The sequence below is a fragment of the Mizuhopecten yessoensis genome, unplaced genomic scaffold (assembly GCF_002113885.1).
Source record: "Mizuhopecten yessoensis strain PY_sf001 unplaced genomic scaffold, ASM211388v2 scaffold4245, whole genome shotgun sequence".
Taxonomy (NCBI): Eukaryota; Metazoa; Mollusca; class Bivalvia; order Pectinida; family Pectinidae; genus Mizuhopecten; species Mizuhopecten yessoensis.
Genome location: NW_018405448.1, coordinates 114,829 through 122,407, shown reverse-complemented (window position 1 = coordinate 122,407; position 7,579 = coordinate 114,829). Strand labels below are relative to the sequence as shown.

The 7,579-nt window shown below is 37.1% G+C and overlaps 2 long non-coding RNA genes across 2 annotated transcripts in view; both read right to left on the bottom strand.

The window, feature by feature from the left end:
* The window catches only part of LOC110448751, a 28,271-nt gene extending 27,159 nt beyond the window's left edge, over nt 1-1,112 (bottom strand). Inside the window, exon 1 of the long non-coding RNA XR_002462769.1 lies at nt 1,011-1,112. This is a non-coding gene — a long non-coding RNA (uncharacterized LOC110448751). The remainder of the gene's footprint in view (nt 1-1,010) is intronic.
* A 2,367-nt stretch (nt 1,113-3,479) lies between these two features.
* LOC110448756 lies at nt 3,480-6,574 on the bottom strand. Its single transcript, XR_002462772.1, has 3 exons — nt 6,471-6,574; nt 4,576-4,692; nt 3,480-3,600 (listed from the first exon to the last, which is right to left on the bottom strand). It is a non-coding gene; the product is annotated as an uncharacterized LOC110448756 (long non-coding RNA).
* Between the last annotated feature and the right edge of the window lie 1,005 nt (nt 6,575-7,579).

The window sequence follows — 7,579 nt, the reverse complement described above, 5'->3', positions numbered from 1 at the left end:
TTGGTGATTTCAACCGATGTGCATTTTGTACGATATTGCAGACCTTGGTCTTGTTTTCGTTGTAATAAAAGTGTTTTTTATTTTATTTTTTATTTTGCACATCAATTTACAATGACATTATCAAATCTCACAATGCCCAGCGATATTTCAGCAGCCGTCATGTTTATTTACATTGGATATTGTAGTTCCGGTCAGTGTTGTAATTAATACGCTAAGAATTGTGTCTCGTGCGGCATGGTAATTATGGCTCGTGCGTCATGGTAATTAAAGTCCCATCAACGACACAGCTCTCAAAAAGGCTATATAGTGACAATGCCATGCAAATGTAAATATGTATATGTAAGAGTCCAGATTCTATATTCATAAGGTTTGCTGATAAGTTGCCACCTACTCGATGATTTTAGCTTATGAGACAAGGAACAGTACTCAAAGACAAGTTTTTATGATAGAATAAAACTATTCCTGGATGCCACCAGAAACTGATTAAACTGATGTAATTTTAACTCATTCACCCCTAGTCACCCCTGAATGTTCATACAAGACTTAAAAATTCATAGATGTTGGAAAAGTCTTAAATATAACTGTAGGGGTCAGTTGGTTTATGATGAATGAATAAATATGAATAATAATATGACTATTTAGATTCGTACATGTTTCATGTATCCTTTCTTATTCTCTGATAATTAACGCACGGTGACAAGCCATCAACGAAGACAAGTTTTACGAGCTTCTACAAATAATCAACCTTTTAGGATACTTATTTCATAAGACTATACACATGTTTGTTTTTTTAAATTACACGAGTATTTAATTAGATTAGGAATAAGGTAGTGTACTAAGCTGTGTTTTCGCTACCTTTGTACTCTGAATCAACAAAGCAACGGATAGCAGACAAACATATACTGTATATAGATCTACGAAGAAGAAACATATATATCACTGTGCTATACAAGTGTTTCCGTTTTTTAAATTAAGTTACGCAGGGAACATGTAATGTTTGTTTCACTTACCTGAAAAGCACGGCTTGTGTATAAATCGACTTCCGGGTTCGACAACTGTTCGTGTTTCTACCAAGAACTGATTTAATATTTAAATACGTAGCTTACTATGCATGAATGGATATATAACAAACATGAACTGCTGTGCTTGTGTTACTCACCTACACACGCTTACAAATTTTCGTAGTATTTAATGTGTGGTGAATAAGTGGAACAAACACATTTTCGAGATTAACATCATTTGATATACATTTACCAACCATTGTTACATATACACGTACTGCATAACATATGTTTCTTTTCAGCTTTACACGTTGCAGATACTATAAAACTAAATAAAACAAGTAGGGGTAAAATACCGCCGCCACATCCCCTTTTTAAAGGGGATTAAAAGGGGATTATATTTGACCTACGGTGATGACGTAATGTGACCTTTGACCTTAATCCCCTGTAAAAAGGGGATGTGACGTCGGTATTTAGGTCAGATGATGCAATAGGGCCGGAATGTATAGCCTAGGGGGATAACCTTGGAAAGACCACCCACATGCAGGAGGATCTAACCCCGGTAAACGTCATTGGAATGTAATAGCCTAGCGGCAAATCCCCTCTTTGGAATGTAAGGCAGATCCCCTTTTTGGAATGTAAGGCAGATCCCCTCTTTGGAATGTAAAAGTTGCAAAATCGAGGTCATAGAGTCAGTCCCTCATCCCTCACTCTATATTTATAGTTAACAGTGTCTCATTTCCTATTTGGATTGATGCCATCACGTTTATTTATAGATAGAAACAAGTTATGACAGGTTCACAAACAAGATTGGACACGTCCACCAACGCTGTGTATATATTAGTTCTTAAAATAAACAAGTCGCAACAGGTAATACCTTTTTTGCAAGATCGAACATGTCCACAGCGAGGGTAACATTGTGTATATATACCAAGCAAACATTTGTAGTCACCACTAATGGCTCAAGCGATCATCAATCGGATAGTCACAGACGACCTCACACTGACAAACATATCGCACAGTAAAGTAGACTGTCGTCTAGGTATCACACAAGAAATCATCGTGAAAAAGGACAAAGGAGAGCTGAGAATAACTTTAAAAGAAGACGGAAAATGCATACAAATAACAGGAGACTATTTTAAAAAGATACTGTTTCTGTTAGAGAGTTTACAGTGTGTTTGCACCTTAATACACTAACATGTCAGATATTACAACAGATTGTATCCGTCATTATCAGATTCAACCGAAATATCTGTCTATGATGAAATGTGAGGATCGATTACAAACGTTCCAAAACTGGCCCCAACAAATGCGTCAGACTCCAAACGAACTCGCCCGTAACGTTTTTTTTTTATTCAGGACATAGCGATAAAGTCCTGCGATTCTGTCGAAATCGAGCATAAAAAGTGGTCGACCGATTGTGTGAATTTACAAATGGTCATACCCCTACACCTCTATGGCTACACAGCATCGTACTAATAGATAATGGAAATATTTGAGGAGAGACTTTATTCCTATATGAGAAATCGTATCGAGGAAAAAGCTTATAAGAGAATTGTAAAAAAACTTGTTATGCTTAGCCTACGCTATGAGTGTGAAAAACGTCATATCGAAATTGTTTGTATGTGGTGGATGTGTGGAGGGTCAAGCTAACCAGCAAGGACACGACTGCGTCATGCTTGATAGTGAAGACATAGTAGATAGATATTTCGAAGAAGCCCTGTCAACCGTCAACCATTGAGAAGTGGAGAAACAGTGGCGTCAATTTACTATTCAGTCCTGTATTCCTTCACACGTGTTACAACCTTTAATGGAAGAGGAGTGTTTCTGTTCTGAAGACTATGTGAAACAACATTTCAGTAGGAACATTCTAAAGTTTGTGAAGAAAATAGACATTGTCAGACTGAGACTCTAACATGGCAAATGAAAGAACTGTGACAAAGAAAAAAAAATGATGAAATCATTCAATCTATGTTAGAGAGTCGCTTTATAAAACCATAACGTTTATTATTTTTATTCATTTATGTGGAGACTTCTGAGACATCAACTTGAGTATGTATTAAAATCTTTACCATCATTTTGTTTTTGTTATATAATTGTAAACGCGAACATTAATATGTATATTTAAATCATTATATTATGTGTTAACGAACATACTTTTTATCATAAGTATTATATTTTAACAAAATGTTGTTCTCTTTCATATATTCTGAATGACATAGATGTTCACGTTTACAATATATTACGTTACAGAAAATGTTGACGCAGCAAGAAAAACAGAGAGTGGATGACATTTATTATCATTTTAATAACGGTGGAACATTCTTAAATCCAACAAAAGTTCATCAAATACTGAAATCACAAGGACATAACTCTCCAGGTTTACATAAAATCAGACGATACATTCAAAGTCTCGACGATTACAGTCTACAAAAACCTGTCAAACGGTCATTTAAACGCGCACGTGTAGAAGTAGGAGAACCTTTCGAACAATACGACACCGATTTATTAGACATGGCGTCACTTGCCAAACATAACTCGGGTGTGAAATATCTGTTGATGGTTATCGATGTGTTCAGCCGCTTTCTCTGGGTAGAACCTATCAAAACAAAAACAGCAAAAGAGGTATTAGAAGCATTCAAGAAAATAATCGAGAGAGGTAGAGTCCCAAAGAAAATTCATTCAGACTTGGGTAAAGAATATGTTAATCGCTGGTTTAAAAAATATTGTCTCGATAACGACATTCATCATTTCACCACACAAAACGAAATTCATGCCCTCATGGTAGAGCGTGTTAATAGAACATTTAAAACCATGATATTTCGCTACTTCACCAAATTTAGGACCTATAAGTACATCGACAAGTTACAGAAATTTGTCGATTCGTATAATGCTACACCCCAACGCTCCCTCAATGGAACAGCTCCAAAGGATGTAAATGACAACAATCAAGCAGATCTTTTTGCTTACATGTACTTGAGGAAAAAGAAACTTAAATATCAGAAAAAGACATTTAAAACGAAAAAACCCAATCCCTACAAATTCAAGATAGGAAGTTTGGTTCGTATATCACATACGAAACAGCTCTTTAAGCGTGCCTATCAGCAGCAATGGTCATCAGAAATATTCAAGATACACAAAAGAGCTCTTATTCAGGGAATACCCCTATATCGATTGATAGACTTTCTAGGAGATACCGTACAGGGAAATTTTTATCAGTCAGAATTACAACGAGTCGAAAAAGATGAACAAACATTATGGTTTATCGAAAAAAAATACGCAAACGTAAGAGGGGAGGTCAAATCGAGTGGTTTGTCCAGTTTGAGGGGTGGCCCTCTAAATATAACCAATGGATCTCCGAGAAAGATATCAAAGACGTCACAGACAGCTAACATGTCACACTACGTAATCATCAACAGTAACAAGAATCTCGACTACTTTCCTAACAACAAACCATACCATTTCCGCTGTCAACTGAAATCACCCATTACTCTGAACGATATATGGAACGTAGCACTCGTTGACATCTGTATAACAACGAGTAATACAAAAACGAGAGAAAATCTATACATACATTGCGATCTCGTTGGAGAATCCGTAATTGATGGTGAGAAGCAGAATCTACTTCGAATGGTGAAAGCTCAAAAAGTTGCAAACTGGAGCCAAACACTTGACACTCCTCAGTACATTCCTGTAAAAAAGTCAGAAATCAGAGATATAGAAATATCTATAAAAGACAGTGACGGGAACTTTGCTTCATTCTTAAAAAATCCAGCAACGATTACACTTCAGTTTAAAGCCTACCCTTTTTACAGATGAATGTTTCTAACTTATACGTACCCAATGTGGGTAAGTGGCTACAGTATTATCGAAAGGTTACCGATGGTAAGATTAATCCTTATACAGATATACAAGATGTAAATCAAAGGGGTCGAGGTATATCGGACAACACAACCGAATTCATCATTCCCATTGACAAGTTTAGCAGTGACGGAGAAAAAGCCTTACCCGCACATAATCTCGACATCAACATGATATCACCGTCACAACAAATAATAGATCAGGCCAAATCAGAGTTAAAAAGAAAGAGAAAATTGACACCGTCTCAAGCAAGCAGGAAACATCGAAGGGTACAGACCGCTCAGAGAAAACCAACAAGTAACTCGGGGAAAAAGACAAAACAGGTTAAGAAACGTAAGCCTGTACAAAAACGTAAGCTTACACAAAAACGTAAACCTATACAAAAACGTAAGCCTACACAGAAGCGTAAGAAGTCTATTAAAAACGATTTATTATCATCATGGCTACAATAAACAAGGACTTATTCAGAGAAGCTCAACCTTCACAACTTGAATTTTTTGAATTACCACCAACACAGACAGCCGTCGAAAATGTATACTATCAAGACGTACTACCGATATCACAAATGACTGGTGATTCACCCATAGAATTTATCGTTTCCGGTCAAAATGGTATGGAATACATCGACATGAAAAATTCCTTAGTGTATGCTAAAATAAAGATAAAAAAGGCGGACGGATCAAATATCAGCTCTACAGAGGACATAGGCCCCGTCGATTTTTTGCTACCTGCTCTGTTTTCACAAGTAGATGTCACACTTCAAGGAAGAACCGTAACATCTACAACTGCTAACTATGCATACAAGGCATACATTCAGACATTATTGAAGTATGGAAACGGCGCTAAAACATCACAGTTAACGACACAGTTATGGCATAAAGATACCATCGGAGAAATGGATGATACAGATGTGAGGACGGGTAATAATTTAGCTTTACTAGAAAGAGCCGAATTATTCGAAGGTGGTAAAAGTGTCGATTTGGAAGGTCCCAAATTTCACGATCTATTCAGAATGGATAGATATTTACTCAATCAAGTCAACGTAAATGTGAAGATGTCCAGATCAAAACCAGAATTTTGCTTACTTTCCGGTGAACAAACTCCCAACTACAAAATTGAGTTTGAAGATGTTAGACTACGCATCGCTAAAGTCAAAGTGAACCCTGCCGTCATCTATGCCCAAAGTCAAGCCTTGACAACAACTACTGCACAATATCCATTTACAGAAAGTGTACTGAAAAATGTCACTCTTGCTGCTGGTGGGACTAGTTTTGCGTATGACAACATATTTCAAGGAATGAGACCCAATTTTATTACGGTAGGCTTTGTGAATGCATCCGCCATCACGGGGGCATACAATCAAAACCCGTGGTTCTTCCAACCATTCAATGTTACATCCATAGGTCTCTACGGAGGTAACACCATAAAATTGGATTATGATACAACCACTGGCCAAACCACCATTCCAGTCCTCAGGAACGTGTTCAAAACAACTGGGAGATGGCTATCTGATTGTGGATTAGATATCGACAGGGAGAGCATTTCCAGCGGTTATTCGTTATACACATTTAATTTGGAGCCCATTTTTCAAGGGAATCAGTATCCCACCTTATTAAAACAAGGAAACGTCAGACTGGAAGTCGCATTTGGAAGTACACTATCCAAAGCCATCAGCTGCATCGTCTACGCCGAGTATCCAGGCTATTTCGAAATCAACGCTGCAAGAGACATTTTAAAACCATGAACACCAAACAACTTCGTTGCGCCATCGATTGTGATCCCATCATGAAAGAACTAAACATAGGTGTATATGCGAGGGATCACATACCGAAAAACATAGAACAATTTCAAACTGGATATATTGTAAATACTGACAAAAGTCATCAACCCGGTCGACATTGGGTGGCTTATTTTATGGAATCGGCAACAAAAAATGTTTTTTTTGATAGCTATGGTCATCCACCACAATACTTTTCGCTCCCAAACTGTACATCTTTTAATGTAACACGATTACAGAGTGTCAGATCTAACGTGTGTGGACGTTACTGTTTGTTTTATTTACTCAATCGATGTAGAAATGTACCACTTAGCACTATTGTTAATGTATTTAGTGATGATTATAAACATAATGATGAATTTGTGAATGATTATATCAATCATTCTTTTTCTTGTTGTTTTCAAACTGGTGGCAGGTATCAATCATGTTGTCAAGAATATCAATAAAATATACATACATCACTCACCCATGTGTAGTGTTAATCATGTCACAGACAAGTCTGGTCCCCATCGTCTGTCCCACCACGATACAGTTAGCAGGAAGCTCTGGAAGCGGTAAAACATTTCTGATGAAACAAATGTTAGAGCAGGCCGATGGTTTGTTTAGTCAACCTACAGCTAAGATCATGATCTGTTACGATACTTGGCAACCCATGTTTGACGATCTTAAACGAAATATTAATGAAATCACGTTTGTGAAGGGAATCTAAGACGAAACACAATTTGAAGAGTGGACTTCCGTTACAGACAAACATAAGATAATAGTACTAGACGCCTGTTTGATAGAAGGATCCAATTCCCTGCAGCTCATGAAAATGTTTTGCATAGGGTCACATCACCGAAATGTGACTGTCATATTTTTAGTACAGAACGCATTCCAGAAGGGGAAGGTCATGCGCACTTTAAGTTTAAACACTCATTACTTTATCCTATTTAGAAAC